This window comes from Thamnophis elegans, chromosome 11, assembly GCF_009769535.1.
Source record: "Thamnophis elegans isolate rThaEle1 chromosome 11, rThaEle1.pri, whole genome shotgun sequence".
Classification (NCBI taxonomy): domain Eukaryota; kingdom Metazoa; phylum Chordata; class Lepidosauria; order Squamata; family Colubridae; genus Thamnophis; species Thamnophis elegans.
In genome coordinates, this window is record NC_045551.1 from 54,297,539 (window position 1) to 54,320,701 (window position 23,163).

Here is a 23,163-nt window from a genome sequence, read left to right on the forward strand (position 1 = left end):
GATTATATAAAACTTGATAAATGTGATAGAGATTATTAACAATGTTATCTTAAATTGGATCAATATAAATGAAACTTAGTTAAATGTATTCATATATAATATAGAGAAATGTTTAGATAGAACAAGAAAGATATAGATGAAGGTAGAGATAAAGATGAGGACTTAGGCATTTTTTGAATATATGTTTGAATAATATAATAAGGATTACTTATATTTGAAAAATGTGATAGAGATTAGTAATATTGTTATTGAGATTTGGATTAATATGAATGATACTCAGAACCAACTCTGTTCACACACAATATACAACTAATTAAATAACTAAAAATATAACTAAAAAGATATGCTTTTCTCTTTATTAAGTCAATTGCCATGATGGCCTTTGGAAGCATCTGATCTGTCTTGGCTTGAAAGTTCTCTCTGGCTTAGCAACTGCTGATTCCTGCCTCAATGACTTTACTTCTTGATCCTTTTTCATAGAACTCAATATTCTTTTGGGGCACTTTATTTGTCCATTTGTTTTTCTTGGTCTTCCATCCCAGCACCTGTGCTCAGACATCTGTGAACAATTCCAATAAACTCGTTGGCAGTGACACAGTTCCTGTGGATGAAGAAATGTCATTTCAAGATAGCAAATGTCACTTAGAAATGGCAACATCTTGTTACATTTTTGCTTGTAGCAGCCATGGAGGGTTTCTCGAAAAAGATCCTTAATTCAACCCATTCCCAAAAGATCTGGCAGTATTAATAAAGAATCCCAAAGAAAGAATTGCCAGTATGAACCTTTTGAAAGTTAAAGCCAGTGAGGTTTACTACTATGGAAAGTACTCAACCATAGGGAAATACTAGCAATTTATTCTGTTTATATTTTTATGAAGAGGGGGAAAAGATGTGAATTTATGCATTAATCTGGGGATTAAAGCAAACTCTTAGAAAACTCTAAACTTGTAAACATATACATATAATCTGGCTTTTACAATCCTGATCTCCAAATATATCTAAAAGTAATCAACAACCTGAACCAATCTCAGGTACATTTTTAAAATAAATTTTAGTTGTACATTTTTCTTTAACATACACGAGTACTTATTAAACAGTGTATTGTCTGGGTCAATTTAAGGTAAAGGCAAAGGTTCCCCTCACACATACGTGTTAGTAATTCCCGACTCTAGGGGCGGTGCTCATCTCCATTTCTAAGCCGAAGAGCCAGTGCTGTCCGAAGACATCTCCATGGTCATGTGGCCGGCAGGACTAAATGTCGAAAGCGCACAGAGCACTGTTACTTTCCCACCAAATGGTCCCTATTTTTCTACTTGCATTTTTACATGCTTTCGAACTACTAGGTTGGCAGAAGCTGGGACAATTAACCGGAGCTCACAAGGCACTAAGGATTCGAACTGCTGAACTGCCAACCTTCTGATCGACAAGCTCAGCATCTTAACCACTGAGCCACCACACCTCCTTCTGAGCCACCATCTCCCTTCTGGGTAAATTTAATTATACACAATATCAATAATAAATAACAATATTTGCTTGCATATGGTAGTATTCTTCCAACTTCTAATTTCTACCTTTATTGTCTAACCATTTGCAAAACAAATCTCATGTTAAAAATATTCTGTATCTTCTTTATCCTTTATCTTCAATCACAACCTATCCATTTCCGCACAGTCTAATTTTTAAAAAATTATATTGTCATCTGTAGGAATTGCCTCATTTTTCCAATATTGTGCAAATACAATTCTTGCTGCTGTCAGCACATGTAATATTAAATATACAACCCCTTTGTTATATTTTTCTGGTAATATACCTAACAAAAATATTTCTGGCTTTAAATCTATATGCTGCTTTTTCATTTTCTCCAATCATGTATGTATTTTCATCCAATATTATTTTGCCTTTGGGTAAAAAATCTCAGGTACATTTTAAATGAGATTCAAAGTCTATGAAAATCTGTCCCTCTGAATGATCACAAGTTTTGTTATTTTTTTTCCTCTTCTACAAACTAAATGGAATTAATAGAAGTCTACCCAAATGCTAACATTTAAGAAACCTGATGGATTCGTAAACATCTCACAATGTTACTGTATGTGTCTTAATAAGTCAGTTGATTATCTTTTGATAATACTGTAAATCTTTGCCTATACTTTCATGAAAGAAGATCTCTACCAGAATTAATCAATGTTATATATCAATTGTCATAAGTGCATTTTACTCATATTACCAGAAACTCAAAACCATGTTGAAAAAGGACACAGAGACAATGATGGTTTTTTCCCCCTTCTTTCTTCCTGTATCAAGAAAAATAACAATTGCAACTCAAAAATTATAGATTTTAGATGGCATACATACATTAATAATCCATTCCCCATTTGAGACATCATATCATCAAACTGTCAATAGGAAATAGCGGCTACAATCCAAAGAGGATAGTATAAAGTACTAACAACACTGCAAAAGATACGGTTGATTATGCTGATAGTTTGAAAACTCATTTATCTGGTACATCATTTTTCACTTCCAAAAAAGGGTTGTGAAAAAGGCTTACAAAAATACAAAAGCAGACATGCTAAGGGCTGTAACATTAAGAGTCCTAGTGGCACAGTGTGAAACACACCTTTCCATATATACACAGAAATCCAACGTTGATAAAAAAATTAGGGAGATTTGGATGTTTTTGCTGACATGGGCAACTGTATAAATTTGATAAATAAACATCTGAATTAAAATATAAAATTGATAAATACTGTAATTAACTGTATTTCCATTTTGCTACTGTAAACAAATTGAAGTCTTTTTTATGAGGCATAAATAGTTTAAATACTTCATGGGCAGTATGTTGATCTAAAGTATTAATAGCTCCATTTGCAGTATGTTGGTGGGTGTATGAGAGAGAGATTTGAGGTCTGTGTTGCTTCTTAGCAACTATCTGACAGGTTTTTGGAACTGTTTTGTCATATTGTTAAAAGTGGGAAACTCTCTTTCAGTCTCTGCCATGATATCAAAGAGGTCAAATAGTAACTCTCTAATTATGCTCCAGAAAGTGGATATTTTTTTTAAAACTTGATCACTCTTGTTCCCTAAAGAAGTTGAAGTCAAAATATATGCCTCGAGAGAAAGCGAGAGCCATAATGTAGGTTTTTTTTAGCTTTTTTCATTTTTAGATATACTTTTTAATATCCAATAATTCTAAAAAATAATTGTAATTTAAAAATGGGGGGGGGGAGAAGATAGAAAAGAAGAATACAGAAAATATAGAATTATGACTTCTTTTTAATGAATAGTAGCCATTTTATTATTTCCCCATCTTCAATCCGTTTTAATCCCCCAATCCATAAATTATCAATTCAATCTTTTCTTCTTTCAACAAGAAATTCTTATAAAGTTTTCAGTCTTTTTTTGGAGGGGGGAAGGCTTTTATCATTTTCCCTGGTCAGTTTTGCCATTTCCGCAAGTCCCATCAATTTTATAATCCAGTCTTCTACTATATTTTATTATTGGGGAAACAAAACAACCACTTCACAAATACAGTGGGGCAAAAAAGTATTTAGTCAGCCACCAATTGTGCAAGTTCTCCCACTTAAAAAGATGAGAGAGGCCTGTAATTGACATCATAGGTAGGCCTCAACTATGAGAGACAAAATAATACAGGTAATGAGTGGAGGACAGAGGAGTCTCTTAAAGAAGAAGTTACAGGTCTGTGAGAGCCAGAAATCTTGCTTGTTTGTAGGTGACCAAATACTTATTTTCCACCATAATTTGCAAAAAAATTCTTTCCAAATCAGACAATGTGATTGTCTGGATTTGTTTTCTCATTTTGTCTCTCGTAGTTGAGGTCTACCTATGATGTCAATTACAGGCCTCACTCATCTTTTTAAGTGGGAGAACTTGCACAATTGGTGGCTGACTAAATACTTTTTTGCCCCACTGTATATGGCACAACTCAAGAATGCAAACTCATTAGAAACAGGATTCAACAGCCCATCTTCATCAACAGTCCTGTCTCACTATTTTGAAGACACTAAAGTTCACATTCTTTGAGAGAGTCAAAAGAGGTTTGAAAGAGGAGTCAAAAAAGTCATCTATGTTAAAATTCTATTGAGCCCTTCCTCAATGGAAGGGATCTATAGATCACCAACCAGCACACCACCTATCTCCTGTTTACAATTCAGTCCTTTCAGCAGTCCCAACAAGGCTCCACACCCATTTCGGTGACTCAGTAATTTTGAGGATACAGATAAATCTCTATGTAACCTTAACAGCTCTGACAGTGCAAACAAGAAGAGGTAAAGAATATAAATCCTTCCATTCCCCACCAGTTAGCTAGAACTGAAGATGCTTCTTGGATGAAGTGTTTTCAAAGGGAAAAAAAAAACCCTCAAGACAGTCAATTTTATCTTTGGGGGGTGGAAGTACCTTTGGGTCCACCACAATCTGGGTAGTTGGGAATCTCCATAGCCATTTAAACCTTGACACCCAAATCTTAGATTTGATCTTCCAATCCCAACATTCTCCTATTTCTTAAGAATATCCAATCCATCATCCATATTAGAGCCAAGGTGGCGCAGTGGTTAAATGCAGCACTGCAGGCTACTGCTAGATCAGCAGTTCAGCGGTTCAAATCTCACCGGCTCAGGGTTGACTCAGCCTTCCATCCTTCCGAGGTGGGTAAAATGAGGACCCAGATTGTTGGGGGCAATATGCTGACTCTCTGTAAACCGCTTAGAGAGGGCTGAAAGCCCTATGAAGCAGTATATAAGTCTACTGCTATTAAAAAGCATGTGGCCCAATACAGGAAATCATTAGAAATGTCTTTTCCATTAAACACAAATCCAATATCTAACCAATCAATTTGAAATAATGTTAGGGTTAATTGTTTGGAATAAATATAGATCTATTTATGTTGATTTTGATCTGAGATAAATATAATATACATTTGACTCATTTATGGTTATAAATGGAAAAAAATATTGGAATAACTTCTTAGATATAAGAACTCAAGCAATATCTGAAACCCAAATTAATACAGATATGCAAATATTAAATCAAGTGAGGATATATGTGATTCCCCCCTCCCCCTTTACTGATTAATTTTGAAGTATTGGCACAATATCTTGTCAAACAAGCAAATGATGCCTAAATAAATAAGTGGTTGCATCATCTGTAAGATATTTTGACTGATATTTCTTCTGCAATAAGCCAAAGAACAAAATGTGATCTATCAATCCAATTCATTAAAAAAATGACCATTCAAATTTAGGCAAGATCAATTACAGAAATGTTCACTGTACCATGTGAAGGGCCTTTGAGTATCCAACAAAACCATTTCCACTGATTTCAATTTTTCAAAATATGTATCTGAGATGTCAGGTAGAAATCTAATACTGTCAGATGCTTGATGACCTTTTTTAAAAAAATGAATGAACAAAGATAAAACCATTTGTAATCTATGTTCCCAGGGTCATGGTCAATGGTTTTTTATTGACATTTAGCAAGGAAATCGGATGATAGATTGCACAATCAGTGGGATCCTTGCCATCCTTCAAATTCACTGTTATATAAGCCCTAAAGTTTTAAACTGATCTTTTTGTCTCTACTCCCTGAACAGTTTGGATGGAGCATGGCGACTACCAGTGTACAATGTACAATTTCAGAAGAACAGAGGGCCTCTTTGACGTCTCTTTCAAACATACCTACCTCCTTCCATTTCAAAAATGGAGCGAGAAAGAGAGATACAGAGATACAGTGAAAGAGAAAGACAGAGAGACAGACAGACAGAGAGAGAAACAGAGAGATAGAGAGAAAGATAAAGAGAGAGAGAAAGAGAGAGAGAAAGAGAGAGAGAGAGAAACAGAGAAACAGAGAAATACAGAGAGACAGAGAAATACAGAGAGAGAGAGGACAATATGAATTTTACACTTATTCTGACTCTGTTTTCTTTGTTTCTGTGGTAGATTTTGGTTGATTGCTGATTGATTGCTGAACTCTTGTGTTGTTCACATATGGCTGATTAATATCGGCCTAGTGATAAATGTATTTTTAGGAAGAAAAAAAAATGAAGCACATTAGTACAGAGTCTTAAAGCAAAGGCATTTTCTTGCTAGAAATTTCACCTACAATTTTCATATGCCAGGCACACAGTTGTCAAAGGCTGCTATCTGTTTTTGAGAAATGCCAATGTGAACTCTTCAGCTATTGGCCAAAAGGAATGGGATAAGAATAACTGTTCTGCCCTGGGCAATGAGGTTCTATTCGGGCAGCCAGTTAACTCCACGCTTAGGAATATCTTTCAGACCATGTTTATTATCAGGCATCCTTAATAGCAAAACTTACAGTTCAGTGTTAAGATTCTTCTGACTTTCCATGATCTGTCCCATCACGTAGTGTAAAAAGATGATGATTTTATCCCCATGCTGAGCGGAGATGTAGAAAGCTACTATTCCGGTTCACAAAGGCACTTAAAATACCCGGCTGTAAACTTGCATGTGGGCAAGATGCCCTGGTGGCCAATCATAAACAGAGATGTGATCACATGTCATGGAACTACATTTCCCATAAGGCAGTCTCCGCCTGCATTTCCCATGAGGTAGTTTCTTAAAGGAGACAGTTCTTAATCCCTACGCTAGCTATATACTGCTAGGGCAGCACAGTAACTTTAACTTAGTTTCTAACTTGCTTTCTTTTCTGGGACACGTTTATGGCTACTTGTGATGCTGCCATGATGACGCAAGTTTGACACCCCTGTTCTAGTGCATCATTTTCCCAAAACAATCTGTGGGCCTAAAAACTTGCTAATAATAATTTTAGGAAAATAAGATCAGCAAATAAGGTGGACCAGTCAGATGCTTCAACCAAACCGTATCTTCACCTGGCCCTGACAATCTTAATCTTCCTTGCTCTTTTCTCCACCATTTCTTTGTCATTGCAAGTTTTTTTTAAAAAAATTCAGCCTCTTTTTTGTCTTTGTCTGCTCCTTTTACCCAAGATGCATTCCTATTGTATTTGTGGGGGAACGAGAGTTCCATAGCTATGCCCAAAACTGCACTGTTTCTTCTTTATCCAGAGTTTGTTGGTTTGTTGCAGTCTGTCAACTGATGGATTTCATAGAAATGTTTCTGATTCAATTGAAATGGAAAATTCTGCCTATAATGTGTAACTCGACCTTTGTACCTGCTGATTTTCTTTGCTCTTGCTGTATCTGTTTTTTGCTCTTTATTATCTCCAGTGCTTCCTTGATCTTCCTTGTATCTAGGTAATATTTTTTTTTATCAGGTATTCTTTGATCTTCTTGCTCTGCAGCTTCTTTTCGTTCATCTGTCTTAGGTTGCTTGCATCTGATCTTAGCATACAATCTAATTTTCCAACCTGATCTTCCATTTTTGTAGTACACTGTTACTGTTGTTCTTGTTTGTTGAGTTTGCATTCCATGTATTCAGTTATAATTGCAACCATGCCATACATTAGTTAGTTTCTTGCAGTGAACTGGTGCTTATATTTGATATTACAGTATTGGCATCTTTTGTTATCAGAAATAACATGCTTCAGTGCAGGCAACTCTTTTTTATTATTTTTGTGCTGTACTTGATGCTCGTGACCTGACAAATGCACACCCAACAAATGCGCGCCGACAAAACCGCGCCGACAAAACCGCGATGTCAAAAGCGCACCCACAAAAGCGTGTCGACAAAACCGTGCCCACAAAAGCACGATTAGGGTTAGGGTTGGGGTTGGGGTTAGGGTTAGGGTTATAATGTTGTCTTCGTGTCCCACTATGTTGTTTGTTGATGGCGCGCTTTTGTCGGCACGCTTTTGTTGGCGCGCTTTTGTTGGCGCGCTTTTGACGTCACAGTTTTGTCGCTGCGGTTTTGTCGGGCGTGCATTTGTCGGTGAACCCTTGATGCTCAGTTATATTTTCACTTCAATTCCTCTAGTTTGTTTAGTCCAAAGGCTTTGTCTTTATTTAGTGAACCATTGCTGCACATGGGTGTATCTCAATTGGCTCAACTCCGTCCACTTGAGAAAACACTACCTCTCATAACTGACATGGTGAGCCTCTTTATTCAGGCAAACAGTGAACCTGGCTGTGGCAATGGGAAACCATGATTGGGAGTTGTCCTTGCTTCCAGAATACAGCAATTTTCAATTTATGATCCACCCCAGTGATGGGATTCAGCCAGTTTGCACGACTTTGGGAGAACAGTTGTTAACTTTTTGAGCAGTTTGGTGAACTGGTTGTTGGAAGAAATCATATGGGCAGAGAACTGGTTGTTAAATTGTTTGAATCCCACCACTGATGCACCCCTATCTGTTTTCTATCGGTGCTGGAACTGAACCATGCAATTGAGGATCAACATTAAGTCATTTCAAGAGATGATCAATGGCTACAGTGATAGATGGATAAATATCTAAGATGTCTTTTATTAGTTGGCAGCCACTTAGCAGGTAAGGGAGAATGAATGTAGCCAAAATTACACAGATAAGAGAATGCCAAATAAGAGAGAATGAATGTAGCCAAATTTACATAAGAATTGCAGCCAGTTAAACTATCTATGATATTATCATTACTTGCTTACTTTATGAAATCCTCCCCAAGGAATTTTCTTGTCTATTTGGGTCACATTCAAAAATTCCCCATATGTCCAATATCACAGCAGACTTTGGAATGTTATCAGTGTTCCCAGATGCAGGGAAGTTCATAAGTGCATATAGTTTCACATGAGTCCCAAGCCCTTTCTATTTGTAAATTCTACAGGGTTGGGATTGTGAAAAGAATCTTGCTCCCAACACACTTTCAACCCTGACATATAGAGAAAAAATGACTGCAGAATGATGAAGAGGGTTTGCTATGGAGTAAAGCCCTTTTCCGTTAAGAAAGGGCTATTTCCATGGGAACATTAGGTATGTTACACATAAGGAAGACATCTTCAAGCTAAAATGTTCACTTAAACCTGGCTTTGTGGTCACATACAAATATGGTCACATACAAATATTCTCTCTCTCTCTCTCTCTCTCTCTCTCTCTCTCTCTCTCTCTCTCTCTCTCTCTCACACACACACACACACACACACACACACACACACACACACACACACAAATACACACAAACACAAACACACACACAGAGAGAGAGAGTGATAGAGACACAGAGACAGAGAGAAAGAGAGAGACAGAGACAGAGACACAGAGAGAGAGATTGTATTGTTCAATTTTTGGGTAGCAACAACTGTATGTGGAGAAATATCCAAGGTGTGGAATTATCTTCTACAATCTAGGTTTGTATGTGGTTCAAGTGTTCAGTTTGTATGTATTTGCAAATTATACCATATAATTATATTAAGAGTTTGAATGTTTAAATATTGTATTTCAGTAGTTTTTAAGGAGCCTTCTAGGTTTTCTTTCCTCACTCATTTCTCCTCTAGTAACCCCTATTTAGTTTTAACTACTGATAGCATCAGCACTGTTTTTTTTTCTCTTCCAGGATTATCAATCTTGTTCTTCCTCTTCTTCTTCTTCCATTAACTCCTTTTTAGTAGCCAGCGTGTATTAAATGTGCCATGCCTGCGATCCATCCAGTTTGTTTGCAGAAACTAGGTACCATTCAAAAGATTTAATTAGCAGATTGTTGAACCTAGTAGGACATTTCCTTTTGGAGTACAGAAACAAGTAGAACAGCGAGGAATTGGTCTATTACTTTCTGTACACTTACCATAACTTCAGATTGGTTCAGTTGTCTGCCATGCAGAAATTGAAGTGTAATTTTTTTTTTATTAGGCTGGGATGGGCAAACCAATATCCCCTGGCACAGTCCTATCAAAAATATATATTTTTCCCAAGTGTTGTGCCTGCCTCAGGTTTTCCTGTGCAGATCGGTGAGAGAATCACTTACTCCAGGCATTTTTTTTTCTGGAACCAATGCCTTTGGTCTACCTGCTGGTCAGTGGTGGGTTTCAAATTTTTTTAGAACCTCTTCTGTAGGTGTGGCCTGCTTTGTGGGAGTGGCTTGCCAGCCATGTGACTGGGTGGGAGTGGCTTGCTGGCCATGTGACTGGGTGGGTGTGGCTTGCCAGACATGTGACTGGGTGGGCATGGTCAACTTGTAAAATGTGGTGAAACTCACTTAACAACGCTCTTGCTTGGCTACCAAAATGTTGGCTCAGAAATTCTGGCATTTGAAGCACACAAATCTTAAAGTTACAAGACCCTTGCACCCCTAACCCTTTAGAGAAAAAAAAAAAACCCAGGGGTGTTCAAACTAGACAGCTTTAAGACTTGGGGACTTCAACTCCCAGAATTCCTCCTCTCGCTCTTCATCTTGATGATGTGCAGACGGGCAGGGGGAGGGAGCTGGAACTGGTTCTAAATGGCACTGTAGATTTGTGGAACCTCTTCTATAGAAGAGGTTAGAATTGGCAGGAACCCACACCTGCTGCTGGTTCCCCCACCTTCCCCGAATCCCTTTCAACTCATGCATGTCCAGGGCTGAAATAAAAACCTGGGAGAGAAAATTGAGAGCGGTGTGTGGGAGTAGTTATGAGCAGTGGTGGGATCCTTCCGTTTTTTTAACAACTGGTTCGGTGATCACATGCTTCACGCATTTGCACAGTTTGAACAAAACTTACCTTCCATGTTATTTCTGGGGAGTAACACAGTTGAGGTGCGGCAATCTGCTCTGCCATGTGAATCAGCTGAGAGAATATAGGCAATGGTGGGATTCAAATAATTTAACCACCAGTTCTCTGCCCTAATGATTTCTTTCAACAACCAATTCACCAAACTGCTCAGAATGTTAAAAACCAGTTTTCCTAAAGTGGTGCAAACTGGCTGAATCCCACCACTGGATATAGGTAAGTAAAGTGCAGGAGTGGGCGGACCCACCTGATCATCAGAATGAACTTGTTCGGTCTTCAGCTTGGGAACCTACTGGTTCGTCTGAATTGGTCTGAACCGGCTGAATCTCACCCCTGGTTATGAGGTGTATTCCCCTCTCCTGTCACAAACTTTGTACTTAAAGTATTTCCCTCGACTTCAGTTTACATAGAAGAGAAACCTCTTCTCTAGAAAAAAATAGATAGTCAAAAAGAATTACAACTTTTGAAGTGATGTAAGCGGTTCATAATATATGTATATGTAATGCTCAGCAAGCTGTGTGCTTCAAAAGAGTGGGAGATAAAGAGCTGTCCTTTGAATCAAAGTAGGTATGTTAATTATGCCAAATCCCACAGATCAGATGAACTGATGTTGGTTGAATAAATCATTTCCAGCTTGCTGCTGGATGTGTGCAAATTCTGCTCGTGACGGGGACTTTCCTCTGAGCAATTTCCATCCTGGAAAGATGTATTATTGCTTTTCATCCAATCAATAGGAGGGCTTCCGAGAAATGTAGTAGGATGCAGGCGTTCATAAGATAGCAGAGTTAATATTCCAGCAGAATATTTTTTTTTTATGATTTCACAGAATGCTTTGCCAGCCTTTCAGTCTCCGGAGAGCAGTTGGCTAAGCAGTCTTAACACCATCCTGCTTTAAACCTTCAGATCACTGAAACCTGAATTCAACTTATTACATTTTATAATGGATGGGATGGAAATGATTGGAATCCCAGGGTTATTTTCTATTCATGTGAGGCCCACCAAGTATATCCAATTGATCTCACCCAGTCTATTCTTAGTGCCTTTGGATCCCAGCTGTGAAAATGCTTTGGATATTCCACCACATTGACTTAAGCAGCTGGTCACCCATAAAAAGGTTGTTGCAAATGAAGGAGGAAGAAGGGAAATGTTGATGGACACCTTGTTAAATTCCATTTTAGAGCAAAAGCTCATAAAGCTTGGAGGGAAAAAAAACTTGTGCTTTCTATAAAATATCTACCTTATTTCCTAATTAAAGAACCACCCACAAGTCCAGAACAAAGAGCCTGACAGGACAGCCTCAGAAATTTATTAGTCTGCACTTGGATCATCTGAATTTGCAACAAGTATTGAATTGGAGGCACACAGAGTCCTTAAAAAAAGGTGTAGTCAAGGAATTTGTAAGATACCAGAAACATTGGTAATGGTTTACACCAAGGTACCGGGGCACTTATCTGTAATTGTTGCAGGCCCGCAGCGAGTTCCGAGCGAACCGGCTCCAGAAACTCCTGCCGCGGCCTGTGAGAAGTTCCAGGAGCTTCCACCAGGTGAAGCCGCGGAGACAACAGGCCCATCTGACCTGACTGAAGAACACTCACCAACTGAAGTGCGCAGGTCTGGGCGAGCTACCAGAAAGCCCGCCTACCTGCGTGACTACATCACAAGTCGGTTGAGCCCATCTAAGAGGGGAGGAGTGTTAGATACCAGAAATATTGGTAATGGTTTATACCAAGGTCCTCTGTTCTGGCGGGAACAGTGATTCAGTCTGATTGGTCGAAGGGTCTGACAGCTCCCTATAAAAGGGCTGCTGTCAGACTGAACCTTTGCTGGATTGTACATAGTGGACTTGTCCTAATAAAGAGCTGTTTGTTACTCTGAAGCCTGAGTGTGCCTTCATTCAACTGATTTAACAGAATTCAATTCCATTGATCCATTCAAATCACTATCAGGAGTTACAGTAATCAGGTGTAGATATGGCTATTGCATACTTAATCATAGTTCAAAATTATGAAACATATGTTGCCTTGTGAAATTCCAGGACCAGGGATTACTGAGGTTGATTTCCATGTAAAAAATAAACCATTGGCATTAGGTAATATTTGATTTATGAATAAATGCAGAAATAGAATAAGAACAAAAGCAGAAGATCAATTATCCCATCACCCATAGCAATACCAAATGTCACAGTTCCACTCTTCCTGTTTCTTTCTGGTTGCTTCCACACAGCCATAATTTTTGCCTTCCCCTCCCCAAACCCCCAAATTATGTTCACATTATATTTATATTTATCAATGACCTAGCATAATTTTCTGGTATGGAGAAAAAAATCCCACCCGTTTTAGTCAGCCTAAGATACTGGTGAAAAGGTAACCAGTCACCATAACTCTCTGGCTTCAAAGACAATTGTTATTTCAATAATGTTTGTAATTCATGCCATACAAACACATTTCATTTTCTTCCTTTGGTTGGATGAGAAATAAATGTGGTGTTCTATGAGCTTCGTTGTTTGATTGCAGGCCTCTCATTATCCTCTCATTATCCAACTAGATAACATCATCAGTGCTAGTGGGTGTGTTGTTTGCTGCCTATTTAAATAACTTGCCCTGCCAGTGTTGGTGGGATGGCATGGTTTTCTTCTAGGAAGTTCCTTGATTGAGGTATGGAATTGCTTTCTAATCAAGGGACTACCAAGGAGAAACTGGCAGGGTAAACTATTGTCTATACCTTTCATGGCGAACCTATGGCAACGGGGGCCACTGGTGGCACACAGAACCCTCTCTGCAGGCATGCCAGCCATTGCCCCAGCCCAGCTCCACCGTGCCTGCATGTCAGTGGTGAGTTGCAGATGGTACGCCCCAGTACGGGTGTACCGGAGCCTGCCCGGAGCACCGGGTACCATTCCAGTACAGTGCTCTGGAGGGCCCACCCGCCTGCCCCAGCTCCTTACCTGTCCTTTAAAGCTTTTGGCACTTCTGCACACATGTATGGAGCATCATGGAGGCTTGCAGAGGCGTCGCTGGAAGGTAAAATGCATGCACGCGCTGCTTGTATGTGTGCGCCCTGCACACATTCTTGTGGAGGATGCCGGGTCCTGTTACAACCATACTAGTTGCAGTGGGATTCAGAGCCCACCACTGATGCATGTACACCTCCTGCCAGCCAGCTGGTCTTCATGTCTTTGCCACATATGCATGGGGCAGTGGTGGGATTCAGCCAGTTCGCATCTATTCGGGATAACCGGTTGGTAACATTCTAAGTAGTTCAGAGAACCAATTGTTGGAAGAAATCTCCTTTTGTTTTTTCCCACTTTACAGGGCTAATCCTGTAAGGAAGGCAGGAAGGAAACATTCTAGTGTTGTTTCTAGCCTAATCTTTATTGCCCTGCTTACAGAAACTGCCTCTCCGGTTAACCCTTATTACATTGCAACAGCTAAGGCAAAGCGTCCATCGACCTGAGTGACCTTGAGTTGCCCACGCCCACCCAGTCACATGACCACCGAGCCCCACCTACACAGATGGTCATTAGAGCAGATTGTTAAATCATTTGAACCCCACCACTGGCATGGGGGATGGGGCACATGTGGGGGGGGGTTGTGCATGGATGCAGGGGGCACATGCATGGGGGTGCCTAATTGCATTTTGGGGCCTCAGGCAGCATCCCTGTGCCCTGTTTTGGCTTCCAGGTTAGTGCAGGAGGCTTTCCAGGCCCAAAATGGGGTGGTGGGAGAATGTACAGCACTCCATTTTGCCTTCAAGGTTGGTGCAGGAGGCCTTCCACACCCAAAATGTGGCATGGAGTGGTTTGGGCCTGGAAAGCCTCCTACACCAACCTAGAAGCCAAAAATGGGTAAGAGGGGGCACATGGGGGTGTCGCAGCATGCAATGACAAAGAGGTTAGCCATCATTGGTATACACAGTAAACAGGGACCAAACCCCATACTCCCTGGCCCTGGAGAAGTTACCTAGTAGGGCAATGAAACATCTATATGCAAATGGCCAAGATTAGAGCACTAAGGACTCTACAGTCCAACATTGAGCTACCAATATTCTATTTTATTGGAGAAATAAATATGATTCCATACCCATTCCACAAATTGTAAGAAAATAATCTGCTTCTAATATGCAGAGTGATTTGCTTCTAATTTCCATGTCTGTATTATTGTGAGCAGACAATTCATAGCAATCTGGATTAATACTAATCGTATAAAATGGAGAAATTATTTATATCTCCTTCCTGGCATGTACTACAGGCAGACAAGCTCAATGTAAATCAAGCGCTTTGTAATCTTGGCCAGAAGTGGGTTTACCATGAATGGTACAGATGGCATAATTCAACTCTAATAATAAAAGAAAATTAATCATTCTGGCTGACTTCGTTAGAGATGTCCAAATCCACCATAATATATTTTGACAGGGCAGTTTTGCAATCTGGTGCTTTAAATAAAAAAAAAAAAGAAGAAGAATTTTCCAGGCTTGATGGCAAATGGAAAAGGATGGCCATGAATTTTATTTATTAAATGCAGACAGTGGGCAACTAATTTGTTTCATCTCTGTTAACCTTTAAGAACCTGGCACTTTTAGAAAAAGCATCAAGACCAAAGCAAAGAAAAGCAGTTCTATCTATAGGGCTTCCTGGGATAATGAAAGGATGAAGACACACAAAAACAGCAGAGAAAGGAACATTCTGCTCATCTCATGTCTTTAAAAAAAAAAAAACGTCCACCAGATTTGCTAAGGGTGGTGTGATGGCTCAGTGGTTAAGACACTAGACTTGTTGACTGTAAAGCTGGCAGCCCAGATTTGAGATCCGAGCACCATGTGATGGGGTAAGTTACTATACTGCCAACATAGCAGTTTGATAACATGAAAATGTGAATAGATAAATAGGTACCACTTCAGTGGGAAGATAAGAGCACTCTGTTATGTCATGCTGGCCGCATGACCACGGAAATGTCTTCAGATAGGGTTGGCTCAATGGCCCTGAAACAGATGAGCACCGCTTCTTAAAATCATGATGATGATGATGATGATGATGATGATGATGATGATGATGATGAATAATAAGAAGAAGAAGAAGAAGAAGAAGAAGAAGAAGAAGAAGAAGAAGAAGAAGAAGAAGAAGAAGAAGAAGAAGAACAGAGTAAAATCTGAAGGGATTCCTTCATCTTTTTGCCAAATTTGCTAAAAATTTGTTTTAGGGGAACGGTCAAGAATGCCAGTCAGATTTAACTATTGACTAGCAACTGTCTAGAGTGCTGAGAAAAGCAAGAGTGCAGAGAAGAGCAACCAAGAAGATTAGGGAACTGGAGGCTAAAACATATGAAGAACGACTGCAGGAACTGGGTATATCTAGTTTAATGAAAAGAAGGACTAGGGGAAACATGATAGCAGTGCTCCAATATGTTAGGGGCTGCCACAAAGAAGTGGGAGTCAAGCTATTCTCCAAAGCACCTGAGGGTAGGAGAAGAAGTAATGGGTGGAAAATAATCTAGGAGAGAAGCAATTTAGAACTAAGGAAAAGTTTCCTGACAGTTGGAACAATTAATCAGTGGAACAACTTGCCTCCAGAAAAAGAACCGAGGTGGCGCAGTGGTTAGGGTGCAGTACTGCAGGCCACTTCATCTGCAGTTCAGCGGTTCAAATCTCACCGGCTCAAGCTTCACTCAGCCTTCCATCCTTCCGAGGTGGGTGAAATGAGGACCCAGACTGTGGGGGCGATATGCTCACTCTGTAAACCGCTTAGAGAGGGCTGAATGCCCTATGAAGCGGTATATAAGTCTAACTGCTATTGCTATTGCTATTGTGAATGCTCCAACACTGGAAGTTTTTAAGAAGATGTTGGATAACCCTTTCTCTGAACTGGTGTAGGGTTTCCTGCCTAATCAGGGGGTTGGACTAGTAGACTTCCAAGGTCCCTTCCAACTCTGTTATTCTGTCTGTCTCTGGAGGCAGACTCTGTTCCTCCCAATTTGTTCTCAGTGGAATTCATGGCAAAATACTTTTAACAACTATTATCACTGAGCCCTATTTAGATTTTTAAAAAATAAGAACAAAGTCATATTTTTCTCACAGTTCCAACAATATTTCTGGATACTTGCAAAGAGTGTTATATTTGTTTTTTGCTTTTCTGTTGAGTTTTTGTCCTTTCTGGAAGCTGTGGTATGCCTTCATTGTTTTACCGACGCTATAGAAGCAAAAAAGTGTCAGTTATTAATTGAGAAAATAAACAGAGTTATCCTCAACTTAATCACTTGATAAGGAAAACTAAAAGGAAGATTAAATTACACGCTGCTCTAATGTTTCTGGTTTGCAATAAATTAATGTCAAGGTATTTTTAAATTAAATTTGATTTTTTTAATGCAGCCTATTGTACAGTATTTTCGGTTTAGGTTAGGAGAAAATGGGACTTGGGGAGGGGAAACAATAGGAGAAAAATTGAAGTTCAGTGGCTAAGCAATAAGTACGTACAAATAACCATTTTCTACCTTTGTTTGCCTTTTATACGCATCATTTACCGGTTTTTGCTGACAAACCTACATCCTGTTGCTTCTGCTACCTCTTTTTTATGTTTTGACGGAGAAGGAAATGAAGCTTAACTAGGCAGCGTCTTTGTCCAACAGGCCACTGATGGTGCATGAACACAGAAAGCAATCAGATGCATATTTATGCTTAGATCAAGGTTAATTACAATCGCAGCACAATCAGCAGGTTGTGAGCTTCACCAGGGAAAAGTGAAGCCTCCACCTGTTGTTTTTAGTGGCTAGAGTATTGCCCTCCATTTGGCGTTGATGGAATTTAAAATGTCCCTTTAGCCTGGTGGATACACTTGCAATCCTGCTGTGTGCAATTCATGTCCATTAAACAGCCCAATCACCAGTTGGAAGAAGTCAGTCTATGAACATCTTATCTCTGCGTTTTTACAATGAGTTTGTTTTAGTCTTGGCTAACAAATAAGAAACAGAAGTATAAAAAGAAAATCTGATGTCGGAAAAAAAAAAACCAGTGGTCCATCAAGTCTTCCCTTTGAGTTTATGGTTTTTGTTTTCTTTCTTTCTTTCTTTCTTTCTTTCTTTCTTTCTTTCTTTCTTTCTTTCTTTCTTTATTTATTTATTTATTTATTTATTTATTTAATGATTACTTTTTAATTATTTTTCTAGGTTTTCCCAGTTACAATGCATGGCTGCGAAAGTTGGACCATAAGGAAGGCTGAGCGCCAAAGAATTGAGGCCTTTGAACTATGGTGCTGGAGGAGACTCCTGCGAGTCCTTTTGACTGCAAGGTGATCAAACCGGTCAGTCCTAGAGGAGATCAACCCGGACTGCTCTTTAGAAGGCCAGATCCTGAAGCTGAAAGTCAAATACTTTGGTCAGCTGATGAGAAGGAAGGACTCCCTGGAGAAGAGCCTAATGCTGGGAACGATTGAGGGCAAAAGAAAAAGGGGACAGCAGAGAATGAGGTGGCTGGATGGAGTCACCGAAGCAGCAGGCATGAGCTTAAATGGACTCCAGAGGATGCAGAGGACAGGAAGGCCTGGAGGAACATGGCCCATGGGGTTGCGATGGATCGGACACAACTTCACAACTAACAACAACAACAAGGCATGTGTTTTTCTCGATCCTGTTTAAACTCATTTGCTGATGATTGGTTCCTGCTGATATAGTATGATGATGTTACTGATGATACAATTACTGCTGGAAGTTGGTTCCGAGTTCCCATTACTCTTTATGTTAAGTAATGCTTTCTAACATTATTTTCCTCTTACTCAAAACCAGATTTAAACCCTTGTCTTTTAACTCGTCTCTCCTGGATTTAGAAACTGTTTTCATAATCAAAGCTTAGCTGCTCCTTGTTTGGACTATTGCAACATACTCTCAATATAAGCCACTCTATATACTTATATACAGTCTATACAAGAGCCATGGTGGTTCAGTGGTTAGAATGCTGTACTGCAGGTTAATTCACTGCTCAGCCTAGGGGTTCAATTCTGAAAGGCTCAAGGTTGACTCAGCCTTCCATCCTTCTGAAGTTGGTGAAATGAGGAGCCAGATTGTTGGGGACAATATGTTGACATGCTAAACCACTTAGAAAGGGCTGTAAAAGCACTATGAAGTGATATATAAATCTACATACTGTTGCTATTGCAAGATGGGGCTGCTTTTGAAGATCACATGGAAATTGCAGCTGGTCCATAGAACATGTAGCATAACAAGTTGGATCCACAAAATCATAGGAAAAAAGGCTTATTCCATCCCAGTCCAGAGGTTGTCTATTCTAATTTTGAAAACCTTCAGTGTGACGGAGCACCCACAACTTGGAAAGGCAAGTCATCCCATTGATTAATTGTGCTCAGTGTCAGAAAATGTCTCCTTACTTCTAGGCTGGATCTCCCTTTAACAAGCTTCCACCCATTATATCATTCCTGTCCTCTGCTGCTTTGGAGAATCACTCAATCCCCTCTTCTCTATGAAAGAATGTGTACAGAAGGTGACAGCATGAATAATTGTGGGGCCAACTTGTTATGCTACATGATATTTCTATTATCAAAGTACTGGTAGTTATGTATAGAGTCCTTCCTGGCTGAATCTATATGAGATAATCTTGTTCTTTTTTTTTTCTTATAGACAGTCATGTGCAATTACATTTCCTGGATAGATGATCAAAATAATAAAATAATTAAAATCTGAATGGAAAGAATAAAAGATAAGAGAAATACCCTAAATAGGGCATTCTTAAAGGGTCAGTTGATTTAACTCTTCTTCAGCAGAGGCAGTAGTTTCATTCTGACTTCAATTTTCTTTAAATCCGGTATTCATTAAGATATCTTGCTATCCTATAGCTGAAAAAACATTTACATTTGCAAATGAAATTCCCTGGCATGATAATTTGATCTTGACTCCATGTGGCAAAGAGAATATGTGGCAGATTCATTTCCTAAACTTTATGAAGCAAACAAGATCTAAAAAAGAGCATATTCAGTATTGATAAAGTTTTTCTTAATTTCCTCTATGGAAAACAAGGGAATTTAATATCAATAGATTCAAGGTTTTCCTGGATTTGCTTCTCCTATACATCATGTGGAACAATTCACTGGAAAAAACAATTATGTTTGGAAGAGTTAGTAATAAAAGAAAACCAGGCCACCAATGAATACAGTTGCTAGCATCAGTCAGAGCATGACACCAGCCAGAGCATGGAAAAACTCAGTGAAGTAGTGCAAGATCCATAGAATTGCCAAGAGTCAGACACGGATGAATGGATAACATCATTATCATTCTACACCATATTTTGCAACTAGCCTTGTAGAACACCAATGGTAGGATGAAGGATGGGGAAAATAAATATTATGTTCCCATCTCAACAAGGACTCTTAGAGGGATGATAATCACACTAGTGGGAGGTATATTACACTCTTTCTCTCCAGAAATATTTGGATGAAGTTGGGAAATTAATAGGGATGCAATCAAATGGTGGGTCAAAAGATACCTTTCCATGAATCACCCACAATCAAATCTGGATTGCAGCTTAAAAAATATTTGGCTTTTAGATATATAATGTTGATAATCACCAAATGGTTGGCAAGCATTTTTATATCCATTGGCTATTCCCTGACAAAATTTTAGAGAAAATTGTTCAACGTTTCCTTTAGTCATATTATCTTTCCAGTGAGAAGATTTCCAGGATTTTTTCTCGGTAAAAAATATTTGGTCAATAAAACAAATAGGAAATATTAGAGAAAGAGTGGAACATAAGGTTTATGTGCCTTTATATCTAAAAATGTCCAGCATAAACATTTAGTTCAGGTGGCATTTGACTCAATCAATCTTTATTATCAGGCAGAAGAAGAACATCATGGCTTCAAAATCTAAGGGCTGATTTGGACAAAACAATACTTTTTCATGCAGTTGTTGATAAAAATAGGATCGCCAACATGATCGCCAACGTCCGATAATGGATATGGAAGAAGAAGAAGAAGAAGAAGAAGAAGAAGAAGAAGAAGAAGAAGAAGAAGAAGAAGAAGAAGAAGAAGAAGAACAACAACAACAACAACAACAACAACAACAACAACAACAACAACAATCTTTATTATGGTCACAGACCAGCAAATAACTCATTAAAACACCAATAAGAGTAAAAATGTAAAAATAAAAAAACAGACATAATATATTGCAATTGGTAGTGGATGTGGACAATTAACGTTTGGCTAATTTTACATACACCAGAATTTGGCCATATTCAGGGAAACTACTTCATACTGATCTGAAACAGTAGCTGCACTTAAAAACGATCGGTATTTTCCATATATTTTATTAGGTGAGATGATATAAATTGAGTCTGGGAGTCCTTATAGGAAGATGCAGTATAGAAGGATGTGAGCTATAGTTTCAATGGCCCCTTGTCCACAGGGGCACAGCCTTAGCTCATGTGGTATTTATTTTTGTATCAGCCCTGGAAAGTATGTTGCAGTGCATTTAGGTTAATGCCCTTTGGATTTGGGGGATGGTTATTTGATATAAATATCTTGCTGCTTTAAAGGGGAAGTTTGACTGCTCAAATAAACATTCTTGGGGAGAGCAGTTTGATCTTGTTGGATTTCCAGATCTTTAATATGTTGTTTAAGTGTGCTAAGTGGATACTCATACCCCATTGTTAGAAGGGACCAAACATTTTTAAAATGGTCAGGGGGCATTTGGTTATTTTTAAAATACTTGATCCCTACTTTTCATCCAATGCAGAGGTGGGTTGTTATTTTTTTTTACTACCTGTTTGGGTGCACTCCCATGCATGTGCCGCTTCTGCACATGCACAGAAGCATCCAGGCGGGTGGGCATTGATCCAGGCCGAACCGGCAGCAACCCACCTCTGATCTGATGAGTTCAGAAAAGCTCACATGGAGCATTTTCTGTTCCCTTGATCACAGTTCAGATACACATCAACATTATTAAAGTTCCCGATGGATTATGCAAAATGTTCTAAAAAAAAAAGGATAAAGTTTACCCCCCCACCTATTTTTTGTTATGTATAATTACTGACTGTACAGCAGTAGAGATTAACTTGACTTTGCATTTGATAACTGCAGCTAGATTGTTGGTGGCACAATACTGGAAGAAGGAAGATTTGTCTACTATCCAGGAATGGACATTGAAAAATCACAAACTTAGCAGAGATGGCTAAAATATTTGCATATCTCAAGGTTAATTCAAACGAGAGATATAAATGAGACTGGGAAAAATGGATTGACTATATTCAAAATAAATATGGGTCTAGGAAATTTCAGATAGCTTATGATTAAGATCAGAAATGATACAAATTATTTATAGTTAGCCTAGCAAGGAGGAACTAAGCTCAATTCAAAGATGTTATTAACTTTCTACTTTTTCTTTAAGTATATCTTAAACTGTTTTTGTTAAAGATTTATACCTTGTATTGGTTCTGGGAAGTCAGGGTGGGGGAAGGTTGGGGGGTTGGGGGGAGGGGGGAGGGAGTGGAGTTTACTAAGTTGGAGGACAGATGTTGGATGATTGTACATGTATACTGCTATTTTTTCTTTTTTATGTATATTGAAATGGAATTATAAATACCATCAACACAAAAGGGAGTTTGCTCAGAAGCTGAAATACACCAAGTGAATTAGAGGAAGAGTGGGAAGCAGAGGAGAGAAGAAAGATAGGAAGAGAGGGATAGGAGAGAGGGTGAAGGGGGAAGATGAGGTGTATAAGAAGGAGTGGTAAGGGGAGAGAGGAGAAGGAGAAAGGAAGGGGAAGTAGAGTAGAAAATGATGGAGGAAAGACAGGATGTAGAAAGGGGGAGGAGAGAGGGAGAAGAAAGTGTCAGATAAGGTATAAATATGGTGTATGGAGAGCAGAAGAGCCAATAACTGGGTTTTTCTTTTTTTTCCCCTTTGGTAGTTGATGGTAAGATGAATTGATGTACGTACTTAATAATACAACATGATATTGACTATGTAATAGTATGCATGTGATTATATGTTATGAAAATGGAAAATAAAAACTTTCTATGGAAAAAAAAACATCATTGAAGTTCCTGCATGCTACAATGCTTGCTCGGGCCATTAGTTGTTCCCTTAAGTCAGGGATTCCCAAGCTGCGGCCCACCATGGGATGCCTTGAGGCATTTGGAATGGGGCCACGGAAGTGGTGGGCTAGCATGTGTGCATCTCCACTTGTGCAAGCAGTTGGCAAGTGTACATGCTCCATTTGCAAGAGCAGAGGGCGCGTGTGCCTGCCACTGAGACAAATGGAGGGGTGTGGGTGCGTGCTCACTGCTCAAACAAAACCACCCCTCTTCCCCCGCCCCCAGCCAGTCCGCAAAACCAGACAGGTTGGAGAACTCTGCCTTAAGTGCAACAGCAATGTTTTCTGGTTTGTGAACTATGGTTTGTAGCTTACTATATTGTATGGTTGACCCTAATGTTGGCTTGTACTGGTTAAGCATAGGAAAAAGAAATGTTAAGTCTAGAAAGACGTATAAACAGAATCTGATTTCCCTAGTATTCATAATGCCAGACCTTCAAACACAA

The 23,163-nt window shown here is 39.1% G+C and overlaps 1 long non-coding RNA gene across 1 annotated transcript; it reads right to left on the bottom strand.

The window, feature by feature from the left end:
* Window positions 1–358: 358 nt before the first annotated feature.
* On the bottom strand, window positions 359–6,439 carry LOC116515102. The gene is made up of 4 exons (XR_004256190.1): window positions 6,334–6,439; window positions 5,918–6,021; window positions 2,225–2,291; window positions 359–601 (listed from the first exon to the last, which is right to left on the bottom strand). It is a non-coding gene; the product is annotated as an uncharacterized LOC116515102 (long non-coding RNA).
* Window positions 6,440–23,163: the final 16,724 nt, after the last annotated feature.